The 15101-nt window shown below is 43.0% G+C and overlaps 1 pseudogene; it reads left to right on the plus strand.

The window, feature by feature from the left end:
- Positions 1-2435: 2435 nt before the first annotated feature.
- LOC136523916 (uncharacterized) lies at positions 2436-4525 on the plus strand (annotated as a pseudogene).
- Positions 4526-15101: the final 10576 nt, after the last annotated feature.

Consider the following 15101-nt stretch of genomic DNA (forward strand, 5'->3'; position numbering starts at 1 on the left):
GCAGCGGCCAGGATGAGGACACTTGCTGGTCTTCCGTTCATTATTATTTTTTTAACACGTAGCCATCAACAGGATGGGGACGCAACGGGACGAATAGAAACAGTAGATCTTACATCCAATGGTGTAAAACATTTTGGCGACGTGGCCCAATAACCATATCTTTCGGCACACCCGAGCAGGTATCGCGAACACGGATGGTGTTCTGGAGGCCTGATGTCCAACTTTCTGTTCGAGCAGAAGACTGGATTGGGAAACTCGGAAGCAACTTGGTAGATAGCGTGCGGTGTGTTGTTGTCTTGGAATCACCTGAAGACGCGGAGAGTTACGACAGAAACAGAAACTCCCGTGATTACTCCCTGAAACCAACAACGCTCTCAATCTCGTTAATACCTCCATCAAGCAGTCATCAATCAGCATGAGCAGCAAAACCAAGCCTAGCCGCACCACATCATGTCGTGGAGCAAAGCGGCCCAAGACCGAGCCCGTCACGCTCACGGCTCGGCGATTAGCCTCTCTCAATTTTTCAATAGGAGCACATATAATCTACCTATTTAAATTGAGTTAACATATAGCATTTTATAATAGAATAAAACTATACTGCACCATATCATGAAATATGGACCTAGAATTTATTTGATTTAATGAAATAAAATCCACGTTAAATCCAACAGCCACCGCATCGCCTCCTCACCTGCTAAATGTTTTGCACACCATCGGTGCGTGAGAGCAGATAAGCAGGTGTTTTTGTAACAACATGTTCGATCATGCATATCGCGTTTGTTTCACCTTGAGCAGTAGAGACGAAGGAGAGGTCGAAGACGACCCTCTTGCTCTGCACGGCGTGAGTCTTGGTGATGGTGTCCGCGACCGAGAGGACCTGGAGCTGGTTGGGGTCGCAGACCACGATGACGATGTTCAGGCCCCGGCGCGCGAGCTCAAAGTCCATGGAACGGTCCATGCCAGATGTCGGGCCGGTGACCCCGGCCCACGCGCTGCTGGATTTCACTAGCCTGGACATCAACCTCCCCGGTACTCTGACTTCCATGTCGCACCTGCTCTCGATCTGTCCTGTTTTGTGCGGTGTATTTTCTACTCCCTCCGTTTTAATATTTATATCTTTGCCTATTGATTTTAAAAAAAACTATATAAATTCATGTTATAAGATTTATGGTTTTAGATTTGTTGAAATAAAACTTAGATTAAATACGATCTTAATCTTAGCCTAAACATGATCACTAACTCAAACTTATGCATCACCATGTTCGCTTGATCGTATTAGCTATGCTTATCAGTTATGATACAATATTTTTCTCTCACAACAAAATAGCATCAGCCGGATTATAAGCCACAAAAACGATCAAGCGAACAGGGTGAATGGATCTTAGTGACTAACCAGAGTCTGTAGATGCCATCGGAGTGCCTCCGTAGATGTAGAAGAGTTGATGTAGATAAAATAGATCTTAATCTTCACCAGATTGAGGCTTGATGCTCCTAGTTAGTGAAGAATGCGGTAGATCTTGCAATATCTGGACGGACGTGGGTAGACAGTCTTCCAGACCCTTCAACACCTACTAGATCGGTTTGGATGTTCCTCGATGGGAACGATGGAAAAAAACGTCGAGGTAACGCTTGGGGCGTCACTCCCCTTATTTATATGCACTGCGGACCTAGGGGCCGAACCCTAGAAAATCTAAAAGTTGTTGCCGATCATTTGTTGGATATATATGGCAGGTGAACCAGAAACTTAATAATTAATCAATCTCGGAATTAATCGTGGGATTAGCCGAGATCACATTCCAACAAGATTCACTATAAGAAATACTTCAATAATATATAGTTCATATGCTGTGAAACTATGAAGATTTTTTAAAAGGGGATATTGTGTTCTTGCCCCTACTTTAATGTCCAATTGTGATTTTATCCTTATTTTTGTCATCATTGTGATTTTACACCTGCTTTGTAAGTACTAAGGCTCAATTTATTCCTACTTTTAACTTTGTTAGTTGTTTTCAGAATACAAAAAATTAAAAAACAATAAAACCATTCACAATAAGACCAAAGGACAATAATACCCCTTATCCAATCATACCTTCCCCAATTCCCCATTCTCTCTACCGTATCCTCTCTACCTCTCCCGTTCTTCTCTGAAACCCTAGCGGGTGCGGTTGGGCGATGAGGGCACGAAAGCTGTTGGGCAAGTCGTAGCGCCGCGTGAGGAGGGCACAGGAGCAGCCTCGAGCGGGGCGTGCGCGGGCGGCCAGGGCGGGCCGCGTCGCGGGCGACCAGGGCGGGCCACGTCGCGGGCAACCAGGGGCGCCGTGCGTCACGGAGGGCCAAGCACCCCGTGCGGCGCGGGCGGCCAGGCGGTGCGGGAGCGGACAGGGCCTAGCGTGGTCGGGCGGTAGGCGCCCCGAGCGGGCAGGCCTCCAGGCACTATGCCACGCGAGGACAGGAGCAGCGACCCCAACGAGATGGATTTATGCGACGTTGGTGAAGAGACTAGGTAAGATTTGGAGCTCATGTGATTTGGTCTATAGGAAAATTAGTATCAATCTGTAGGAAGAATGAGTTTATGTTTGTAGAACGATTTAGCTAACTGTGTACTCGGTGATGTGATTTGTAGGCCAAATCACATGGATATGAGTTTTGTTGTTAGAGTTCTGTTATTTTTCAGTTTGCCTGATGGGGGACCAAAATCATGGCAACAGGATAGAACCTTGCCTACTTAAGTTGTTGACATGCATAGCTTTGACCTACTGCAGCTAGTTAATTTCATAGCTGAGCACTACATGTGGGGTTCGAAACAGTACATAAGTTTGTGGCGTGCATTGGATGAAATTTCTAGAGGACCTACTATTGTGATTAAAATTGATGAGCAGTTGCTTAAGTGGTTTTAACTCAATAAAGATAAGGGAAAGGTGTACATTAATGCCCAAATTAATGATTTTGTGGGTCCATTGCGATTTTCACCAACAAAACATAGGTGCCACCCTTCTGTAAGGAATAGAGTGCCCACCAATGAGACAAACACTGCTGAGAGAGCCACATCCACAAACAAAAAAGAGAGAGCCACCAAATCCAAAGCAAAAGGCGCACATCATGATGAGGGTGTAGGAGTTGATGAGGAGGGCATATATTCTAACACTGATTCACTTGTGGCAGCAAGTGATAGCAGCTATGATAGTGACTTGGCTGCATCCTCTGATTCTTGTGATGATTGCTCTGACCCTGAGTTTAATCCCGATGAACCAGTTGTTGTTGATGATGATGAATATGACCCTCCACCCTTCTCATATGATGTTGATAATCCATGTATTGATGTAAATGTGGTGTTCCCAGACGTGGATCAGTGCAAGTCTGCAGTTACACATCATGCCATCTTGAATGATCATGCTTTTGAGATTGTGAAAAAGGACAAGAGCCGATTTAGAGTCATATGCAAGAGAGCAAATCAGGGTTGCAAGTGGAAGTTTTTTTGCATCTACAAGTAAAAAGTACATTGGCTGCAAGGCCATTTCAAATTTTTTGTAACATTCAACATCAAGTAAGAAGTATTAGTGTGCAACAATTTACTAATAAAATGGTTCATTTCTTGCTGTTTTTTTTGCAGGTTAAGACTTGTGGTCCAAAGCATACTTGTGGTTCATTCAACAATTGTGGTGAAACAATGGCCTCCAATAAATGGGTAGCTGAAAGAGTTGTTGATTTACTATGGGAAGACCCTAAAATGAGACCAAAGGAGTTGCAAGATAGGCTCAAGAAGAAGTACTCGATAGAAGTTCCATACGATAGAGTTTTCGGAGGCAAGCTAAGGGCAATGGACATCATATATGGGAAGTGGAATGATAGTTATAACTTGCTACCAACTTATCAAGCTAAGCTTCTAAAAGTAGTACCTGGCAGCATCGTTGACATAGACACTGAAGAAGATGACAATGGTGATTTGTGTTTCAGTAGGTTCTTTGTTGCTCTTAAACCATGCATTGATGGGTTCTTGCAAGGATGTAGGCCTTACATTGCCATGGATGCCACACACTTGACTGGAAGGGGAAGGGGTTAGTTAGCAGCAGCTGTTGCAGTGGATGGTCAAAATTGCTTATTTCTAGTGGCTTATGGTGTGATTGAGACCGAGTCTAAGGAAAGTTGGACTTGGTTTGTGACAAACTTAAAGAAGGCTATTGGTACTCCTACAAGCTTGGTCATTAGTACAGATGCGGGCAAAGGACTTGAGGTGGCTGTACATGATGTGTACCCAGGAGTGGAACATAGAGAATGCATTAGGCACTTGTGGAAGAACATGAAGAAGAATGGGTATAGTGGTGAGCTTTATGGTAAGAATATGTGGGCAGCTGCCAAGAGCTTCACAAATGACAAGCTCAAGTACTTCATGCGAAACATAGAGGAGAAGGATCCTAGTGCACTATCCTGGTTGGATGACAACCATCCATTTGTGTGGAGTAGAAGCAAATTTGGGGAAGAATGCAAGGTAGATTACATCATCAACAACCTCTCTGAAAAGCTTTAATAGTTGGGTGTCCAAAACCAAGGATTTTCCAATTGTGGATATGCATGACAAGATAAGACAAATGACCATTGAGAAATTTGTTTTGAGAGCCAAGATTGCTAGTAAAATGTCAGGCACAATCATTCCAGTTGTGACCAATGCTCTAAATGCTAAATCCAAGAGTATCAAGGGCCATGAGGTATTGATATGTGGGGCTGGAATAGCTGAAGTAACTGTGAATAGATTCATGTACGTAATCAACTTAGGACAAAAACATATAGTTGTAGGGCTTGGCAAGTAACTGGACAGCCCTACACCCATGCTTTAGCTTTCATTTCTAAGATTAGTGGAGAGGTATGAATGGATGACTTTGTGCATGAATACTTCTCTGTTGATCGGTTAAAAAAGGCATATGCATGTTCTTTCAATCCAATGACATCCAAGGATAATTGGCCACATGTTGATTTGGGCTATAAAATCAAGAAGCCTAAATTGAGAAGGAAATTAGGAAGACCAAGAAATTCTAGGATCAAGTCCTATGATGAGGCAACCACCAGTAAGAAAAGGAGATCATGTTCTAAATGTAATGAACTAGGCCATATAGCAAAGCATTGCCATGGAGGTCCAACTGCTAGTCAAAAGAGGAATCGCTCATCTTCTCAAAATGAATCATCTTCACAAGAAATGTGAGTCATGCTCATTTGTATTTTTTTGCTTCTTTACTCATGCTTATTTAGTCAACTTGTTTACTGAACCATTTTTCTCCATTCATGTGAAGTGCAAGTGCAACTGCAAGTGCAAGGGGAAGGGGAAGGGGAAGGGTGAAAGGTCCTTGTGTGGTTTTGGTAATTGAGTGACAACCTAGGTGGACTAATTGTGTTTATATAAGATACACAGGTGATTAGTCCACAGATATATGTGTGTGAGCAACATATGCCATGAAGGCGAAAATGGCTTGGAGATGTTGTAAAGCTCACACATATGAGGATGAAAGAGCCCATTGCACATGAGACATGACATTGAGTCATGTGATCAAGGTGGCGAAGATCAAGACAAGACTTGGCTTGAAGGACTAGTTGCAAGCGTGAAGGGCAAGTTGGAGGCTTTGGAGCGATGGACCGCGTGGTGGTGAAGCTTAAGCAAGACTTGGCGCCGATGGATGAAGGCAACGGTGAAAAGCAAATGAAGTCAAGATCGATGAACCAATATGATCATGTGATGATATGAAGTGGATCATATCATTGTTGATTGTGTTGGTGCATGTGTTGCATCGACATTGGAGGAGATGGAATGGAATGCGCAAAGGCAAAGGTATAACCTAGGCCATTTCATTTCACCGGTCATAGGTGTGTAGAGAAGTTTATGACCGGGTTTAGGATAGATGGCCGTACTATCAAGAGGGGCAAACTTGTTTGCATATCGGTCATCTAGTGCCACTTGAGTGATCTAACTTTGTATCGTTGCTAGGATTGAGTGGCGTGGCAGGTTGAGTGGCTAATCCTTTGGAAAATGATTGTGAAAATGCTAACACACATACACATAGTGGTGTACACTTGGTGGTTTTGGCACATTTATAAAGGGGATGAAGTTGGAGTTGATGTCGATCAACTCGGTGATGGAACAGAGGTGGCAAGGGTTCGTAACTCCACTGGTGGAGTGTCCGTCCTTAGAGTGCAGACAGTCCAACAGTGCCATCGGTGCCCTATACAGAAAAGACAGGGTCTCATAGAGTGGACCGGACGCTGGTCACGTGGCGACCGGACACTGAGGTCCTGCATCAGGTCAGTGGCTGCAGAGAGCGTGCATGCATCAATCTTGGATCAGACGCTGGCGCTGGAAGTGACCAGACGCTGACAGGGTGCGTCTAGTCAGGCTAACGTATGGTGACGTAGGTAACACAGAAAAGTTGGAGAAGGACCGGACGCTGATGCTGTGTCCGATCGTGACCGACCGGACGCGTCCGGTTGCGACTGGTACCTTACTGGAAACGACCGGACGCTGGGGTTGCTGCGTCCGGTCATCACTTGACCGTTGAGATCAAGTGACTAAGGTTGAACGAAGGCGACATGTGGCGAGCATCCGTTGACCGAACACTGAGGTCCAGCGTCCGGTCGATATGATCGGCGTGCCCGGTCAACCCGAAAAACGTCCAGTGAAGGGGTAACGGCTAGTTTAGCCCGTGGAGCTATAAATAGAAGGTGGTCTTGGCCATGGCTGGTGCTGAGCACCTTAGGGGACTTTGTGTCCATGCTTGAGAGTGCTTGGGAGCCCTCCATCTCACATATGCTTGATAGTGATCATTCGATTGTGTGAGAGAGCGATTCTAGTGCGATTGCATCATGAGGTTGCATCGAGTGACACTAGGTGATTGAGTTGCAAGCCGGTGATGCTTGCTACTCTTGGAGTTTGCCACCTCCTAGACGGCTTGGTGGTGGTCTCCGTCGAAGCCCGCAAGAAGCTTGTGCGGTGCTCTAGAGAAGAGTTTTGTGAGGGGCATTGTGCTCGCCCCGCGGGAGCCGCGAAGAGCAACTCTAGTTGAGCGTGTGATTGAGCTACCCTCACTTTCGGGGGTAGGTTCTTGCGGTGCCCGACGTGCGGGCTTGGCGGGTGATGCCAATTAGCCGCCGAACCACCAAGTGAGCGGTTGACACAATGGGGACTAGCGTGTTGGCAAGCACGTGAACCTCGAGAGAAAATCACCATGTCAACCTTGTTCTTCCCATTGGTTTGGAATCCCTTTACATAAGCTTGCAATTACTTTTATATACATTGTGCTTGTATAGTTGCTCTTGTAATTAGTTTGTTTGTATAGCTCACTAGTTACCTTCTTGCTTGTGTAGCATAGAAGTAGCTCCCTTGCGTGGCTAATTTGGTTTGTGTAACCTTATTAGTCACATTGTTTAGTTTGTGTAGCTAAGTAATTGTGCTCCCTAATTTGGTATTAGTTGCCTTGTTATTGAGCATTGCTAGTAAGCTTAGATAGCTTTGTGCGTTTGCTTACTAGTTTGTATATGAGCTCCCTTGTTGCTTAAAGTACTAGTGGCATAGGTTTGTGTGACCTTGCTTCTAGAATTGGTAAGGCGAGCTCTAGCTAGCCCGGCACCTTTGTTGCTTAATTAGTATCTTTGGAAGGTGCTAGAGAACATAGATAGAGGGGTGTAGTCTTGGCTAGACCGATAGTTATAATTCCGCACTTATTTCGGTTAGCCGACACAATTAATTTTAGAAAGGTCTATTCACCCCCCCTCTAGTCTGCCATCTCGACCCTTACAAGTGGTATCAGAGTAGGTCTCTCATTTGTGGTCTTCACCGACCCGAGAGGATGATGTCTAAATGGCTAGATGTTTGTGAGACATATTTTTTATGGCACAAACTTTGCACTTTGGAAAAATCACATGCTTGATCATTTTCATGCAAAGGGACCTAAGTTTTGGTGGATTGTCACTAGTGGTCTCACTCATGTCTTGGACCATAGAAATCTCACCAAAGCTCAAAGAGTTCTCTATAAACTTGATGCACATACTTGTTGTTTTCTAATGGATGCATTGAGTTTTGATTTGATGAAACAAGTAAACTACATGGGAACCGCTCATGAGATATGGGAGTCCATCAAGGATACCTTCGGTGATTCCTCCACATGGGATGATGGCAAATTCAAGAAGGTGGATGAGCCCAAGAAGGAGGCGCATGAGTGTGTCGAGCATGATCACAATTTGGTGATTGTGAAAGATTGCTCCACCTCATGGTCAAGTGATGATGATGATAATCGATTTACTACAAGTTCACTTGACAATGTTGATGATGATGCCACAAGTGTTGTAAATGATGATGCTACCCCATGCACACTTGATGGTTATGATGATGGGTCATGCCCGGATGACATTGCTACTACAAGCTCTCCTACTTCACCACATTGCTTCATGTCACAAGGTGACACCAAGGTATCAAATGATAATGTGGTTGATCATGTTGATTCATATGATGAGCTTGTTAGTAGACTTGCTAGCATGATCATGTCTTTAGAAAATGAGAAAGCTAAAACATTGAAATTGGAAAACAAAAACTCATTTCTAAAGAACTCTTGTGAAGAACATAAGAAATTACTTGATGCTTTCAAATCTTCACATGATGAGCTAAAATTGAATCATGAGACACTACTTGCATCTCATGATGAATTATTAGAATAACATGCTTCTCTCATTAAAGTGTTAACAAAGAAACTTAAAAATAGTGAGAGCTCATCACATGGATCAATTGATCAATCACAAATTGTTGCTAACCCTTGTGATGTAGGCAAGAAGCATGTATCCACCTCTTGTGATGATTTATTAGAAATGCCATGTTCTTCGCATATAGATGCTTGTTCTACTTCTATGTCTTGTGAGACTAACCTTTTGAAGGAGAACAATGAGCTCAATGAACAAGTGAAGAAATTGAGCAACAAGTTAGAGAGGTGCTACAACTCTTAAGTCACCTTTGAGCATATGTTGAAGACTCAAAGAAACTTTGGTGACAAGAGTGGAGTAGGCTTCAAGACTAACAAAGTCAATCATCAAGAAAGCCGAAATGACATAAGTGGCATTGGCTTCAACAAGAGCAAGATCAAGGGCAAAAGATGGGGCAAGAGAAGATATGAAAGAGAGATGAAGAAGCAAGAACAAGAGAAGCTCTCTCATTTCATGTGCTTCATGTGCCATGAAGTGGGACATCTTGCAAATAGTTGCCCCAGTGAAGAAAAGCTCAAGTTGAAGAAAGAAGAAGAGAGGCTAAGACATGTGAAGTGCTTCAAGTGCCGCACTTGGGGTCATCTTACCTCAATGTGCCCAACCAAGCAATTGGTGAAGCAACAAGTGAAGCCCCAACCAAAATGACAAGTTGAGCAAGAGAAGACACCCCAAGAGCAAATCAAGATCAACCATGAAGATGGTGGTGATTTGATGATAAAGAAGAATAAAACAAGAAGGGGTGAAAAGGCAAGGCATCCAATGCAAACTCAAGATGCTAAGATGATGAGCAAGAATGAAGATGAGAAGAAAGATTATGCTCACATTAAGTGCTTCAAGTGTGGAAGTATGGGACACTTTGCCTCTAAGTGTCCTACCAAGCTTGAGAAGAAGACTCAAGCAATCCATGAGAGGCAAGGCAATGAGAAGCACCATATGAGCAAGGAAGAGAAGGCTCAATCAAAGAGAAAATGCTACTCATGTCGGGAAATGGGACACATGGCACATTCATGTCCCCTAGGTAAAACTTCAAAGCCTATTTCAATTGATAATGATTCTATGCTTAGGAAGGATGATAATGGTACCTCTATGGTTGCTATTGCAAAACATCCCGCTATTCATATTAAGGCTATGTCTAAGTATGTTGCTCCTAACTTGAGAGGACCCAAACTTGTTTGGGTACCATCAAAAAGTGGATGATTGTTTATAGGTACCATTGGCATGGGAGACTTGATTCAATTGATTTCATATTGATCATCATATGTTGAGTCAAGTTATGAAGCCTAGTGCATATCCAAACCCAATGCCATGATAATTGAGTGAAGTCCAAATGTGTTACATCATACAAGTGCTATAATTCAAGTTGTTGGTGATTCATTGGATATATTTGATGGCTTACAAATAATTAAGTTGAACCTTTCTAGTTGGATGATCATGAGCTAACCAAGGTATATCTCTTGTTGATCATTTCATTTGGGTGCATATGAGTTGATTGAATTGGATAAATATGCAATGTTGCTTGCTATAAGATGTTTGAATGGATAATTGCATAGTAATCAAGTTTGGATTGATTTGTGTTGGATAAATTCATGAGATGACATTTAGTAAGTGGATTGAATGAATTTATGTCTTGTGAAAGTATTCAAACAAGTTGGTTTCAAGTTTGATTCATACTTGATGAAGTATAGCTCTAGTGATTGAAATCTGTCCTATATTGAAAATCTGAGCTAGCTGTGATCTTAGCCATGTTTGAGTGATCAAACCTTATTGGATTGGCATCAAAACTGGTTTACATGCTCTAGACTTATGTTATGAGATGCTATAGAAATTTCATGAGAATTGGATAAGAGATGCCTCAGTTTTGGAGTAAAACTTGTCAGCTATAGTGCAGCAGTTTTCAGCATGTAGCAGTGGTGCAATAATTGAAATCTGGTAGCAATCTAGAAGTCAAATGAAGCTCAAAATTTTACAGCTGCTAGATAATTAAGTGAAGCACATCTCTACTAAATTTCATGGTATTTAGATTTGTACTTTGGGAGATATGCTTATTTCTTTGAAGGGTACAGAATCTGCCAGAAAAGTGACAAATGTTGGATTGATCTAGAGTCACTTTGATTAAAAGGTCCTCAAATTAAAAACATGTTTAAGAGTAATTGAGGTACCTAAGTTGGTTTTGAGATGATCTAAAAGCATGACAAGATATGAGTACAATGCTATTTGATTGTGGAGTGTACTTTGCACACTTTTGGTACTCAAAATGAAAATCAAGATCAAACTCGAGTTGAAGATGAAGTTTAAGTTCAAGTGATGATTGGAGATCATTTGGTAGAAAGAAAAGGACTTAAACAAGTAGAAAGAAAAGGACTTAAAGAAGGAATCAAGGTTACTCATCAAATTAAGTCCATCACTTGGATCAATCAATCAAGTTATCTCAAGTGAGTGTTAAGAATGGTTCTTGAAAAGAGGTCACTTCTCCCTAGTGTAGGGGTTTGCCGCCTATGTGTAGGTGAACCAATTGTGGTACTTGGAAGGCTAACATGGAAGTGGTGATTCAAGGAACATTTGAGATGCTTAGTTGAAGCAATCAAAAGGGTTGATCAAGAAAAGCAAGCAACACCCAAAAGAGAGCTAGTCATGGTATTTCAAGTAGTATTCTCAAATTGATGCTCTCACGCAAGTAAAGATGAAAAAAGGCAAGCCAACCACAACAAGAAAGTGCACTTGATCATAAGTGGTATTCATTTCATATGGGTGAAGAGTGAAATTCAAAATAGTATCTATTGGTCTTCACCAAGCTTATAATTGGACTTCACATTGCTATTGGAGTAATGAATTGGAATCTATGTGACTATCCTCTACTCCAACATAGCAAAGGTATCATTGTAATGTGCATGATCATTTCATCCCTTACTAAGTATGCGGTTAGTGCATATAGTACATGCTTCATAGGATCATGCATAACAAATGAAATGTTTAAGTTCATAACCTACCACTATTGCTTGAATGATAAATTGATCTAGTGGTTAGTATATGAATTTGTTCATGAGCTAAGTAAACCCAAGTACTTGATTTAATTTGGATTGCCAACAAGTGACAAGTACAATATTGGCAAGATAACCCTTGCAAGAGGTGTGAAGAAGCTTGTCATTGGTTCAAACCGGACTTGGAAGCTTAGGCAAATCAATTTAGTTCAAGTCAACCATAGAAGCTCATGATAGTGATAAGAGTACAAGCACAAGACAACAATGCAAATGGATATCTAGTTTATTTGTTTCAAATGGTATCTAGACTCAAGTATTTCATCAAGAATTCACAAGTGATGTCTAGATCAACTCACAAGTGATATCCTATAAGTGGTACTCGTAAAGATAGCAAAGGTTCAAGAAATGGTTTTTATTGATAAATCCAACAAGTGGTTCCATACTAGAAGAGTTTTTCAAGTGATATCACATCTACACATAATATCAATCATGCAAGACGATGGTTGCACAAGTGATCCTCAACTTTAAGTGATCATCAAATAAAGAATGCATCCCTCACCTACAAGAGCTCAAGTGTATCAAATGGATGACCCATGCTATCACATAGGGGGAGATGTCACACAAATTGATATCAAGATCAAAGATTCTATGTGTGGTATCTCAAGAAGCCCTACACAAGATACAAGTAGTACAAGTTACAAGTGGTATCTACAAGTGGTGTCATTCCAACAATCAAGTGATGTCCATAAAAAATGCAAGATTCAAGCCTGAACCATCTACCCCAAAATGCATACCTTTGCATCAATGAGAAGCACACCTTTTATGGAAATTGATGACAAAGGGGGAGAGATTGTACAAGATATGAAAGCTTTGAGATTAATATTGTACAAGGGGGAGAGATAAGATATGAAAGCTCAAAGAAGTAGAGGTAGGACATGGACATGGAGAAAGAGGGAGCAACATTGAAGAAAAGAGATGGATCAAAATTCTTGGACAAGAGAAGCACACAAATAGGAGGAGCAAGCTCATGAACTTTGATTGATTGCATTTGTTATATGCATATTCATGTGCTTGCTTGCATTGCATAAGTTATTAAATTCAATATGTATGCTTGTGTGATGTATGCTAGTTGTAGAATTTGATTGATGAAATGAAAACTAGCATGTATGATTGCATTTGATATGTACGCTTCAAAGGTTTACTCTATACACCTTAGCATCATTTAGTAGTAATTACTCTCCCACAATTTCAATCTATGCATATGTGCGAGCTTCAAAACAAACACTCTAGCACATATGTAGGGGGAGCTAATACTACCATTTCGGGTTTGTGGTACTTGTCCAAAATCATTTACACATGGTAAAATTGCTTGGGCAAGCAACATGAATCCAAAAGAGCATAATTTCCATATCTTTGTAGAGTTGTCATCAATTACCAAAAAGGGGGAGATTGAAAGGTCCTTGTATGGTTTTGGTAATTGAGTGACAACCTAGGTGGACTAATTGTGTTTATGTGAGATACACAGGCGATTAGTCCATAGGTACATGTGTGTGAGCAACATATGCCATGAAGGCGAAAATGGTTTAGAGATGTTGTAAAGCTCACACATATGAGGATGAAGGAGCTCATTGCACATGAGACATGACATTGAGTCATGCGATCAAGGTGGCGAAGATCAAGACAAGACTTGGCTTGAAGGACCGGTTGCAAGCGTGAAGGGCAAGTTGGAGGCTTTGGATCGATGGACCGCGTGGCGGTGAAGCTTAAGCAAGACTTGGCGCTGATGGACGAAGGCAATGGTGAAAAACAAGTGAAGTCAAGATCGATGAACCAATATGATCACGTGATGATATAAAGTGGATCATATCATTGTTGATTGTGTTGGTGCATGTGTTGCATCGACATTGGAGGAGATGGAATGGAATGCGCAAGGCAAAGGTATAACCTAGGGTATTTCATTTCACCGGTCATAGGTGTGTAGAAATGTTTATGACCGGGTCTAGGATAGATGGCCGTACTATCAAGAGGGGCAAACTTGTTTGCATATCAGTCATCTAGTGCCACTTGAGTGATCTAACTTTGCATCGTTGCTAGGATTGAGTGGCGTGGCAGGTTGAGTGGCTAATCCTTTGGAAAATGATTGTGAAAATGCTAACACACATACACATAGTGGTGTACACTTGGTGGTGTTGGCACATTTATAAAGGGGGTGAAGTTGGAGTTGATGTGGATCAACTCGGCGATGGAACAGAGGTGGCAAGGGTTTGTAACTCCACCGATGGAGTGTCCGTCCGTAGAGTGCGGACAGTCCGACGGTGCCATCGGTGCCCTATACAGAAAAGATAGGGTCTCATAGAGTGGACCGGACGCTGGTCATGTGGTGATCGGACGCTGAGGTCCTGTGTCCGGTCAGTGGCTGCAGAGAGCGTGCATGCGTCGGTCTTTGATCGGACGCTGGCGCTGGAAGTGACCGGACACTGGTGCTGGAAGTGACCGGACACTGACAGGGTGCGTCCGGTCAGGCTGACATACGGTGACGTAGGTAACATAGAAAAGTTGGAGAAGGACCGGACGCTGATGCTGCGTCCAATCGTGACCGACCGGACGCGTCCGGTCGCGACTGGTACCTTACTGGACACGACCGGACGCTGGGGTTGCTGCGTCCGGTCATCACTTGACCGTTGAGATCAAGTGACTGAGGTTGAACGAAGGCGGCACATGGCAAGCATCCATTGACCGGACACTGAGGTCCAGCGTCCGGTCGATATGATCAGCGCGTTCGGTCAACCTGAAAAACGTCCAGTGAAGGGGTAACGGCTAGTTTAGCCCATGGGGCTATAAATAGAAGGTGGTCTCAGCCATGGCTGGTGTTGAGCACCTCAGGGGACTTTATGTCCATGCTTGAGAGTGCTTGGGAGCCCTCCATTTCACATCTGCTTGATAGTGATCATTCGATTGTGTGAGAGAGTGATTCTAGTGCGATTGCATTATTAGGTTGCATCGAGTGGCACTAGGTGATCGAGTTGTAAGCCGGTGGTGCTTGTTACTCTTGGAGGTTGCCACCTCCTAGACGGCTTGGTGGTGGTCTCCGTCGAAGCCCACAAGAAGCTTGTGCGGTGCTCCGGAGAAGAGCTTTGTGAGGGGCATTGTGCCCGCCCCGCGGGAGCCGTGAAGAGCAACTCTAGTTTAGCGTGTCATTGAGCTACCCTCATTTTCGGGGTAGGTTCTTGCGGTGCCTGACGCGCGGGCTTGACGGGTGATGCCAATTAGCCGCCGAACCACCAAGTGAGCGGTCGACACAATGGGGACTAGCGTGTTGGCAAGCACGTGAACCTCAGGAGAAAATCACCGTGTCAACCTTATTCTTCCTGTTGGTTTGGAATCCCTTTACAC

The sequence above is a fragment of the Miscanthus floridulus genome, chromosome 18 (genome assembly GCF_019320115.1).
Source record: "Miscanthus floridulus cultivar M001 chromosome 18, ASM1932011v1, whole genome shotgun sequence".
NCBI lineage: Eukaryota > Viridiplantae > Streptophyta > Magnoliopsida > Poales > Poaceae > Miscanthus > Miscanthus floridulus.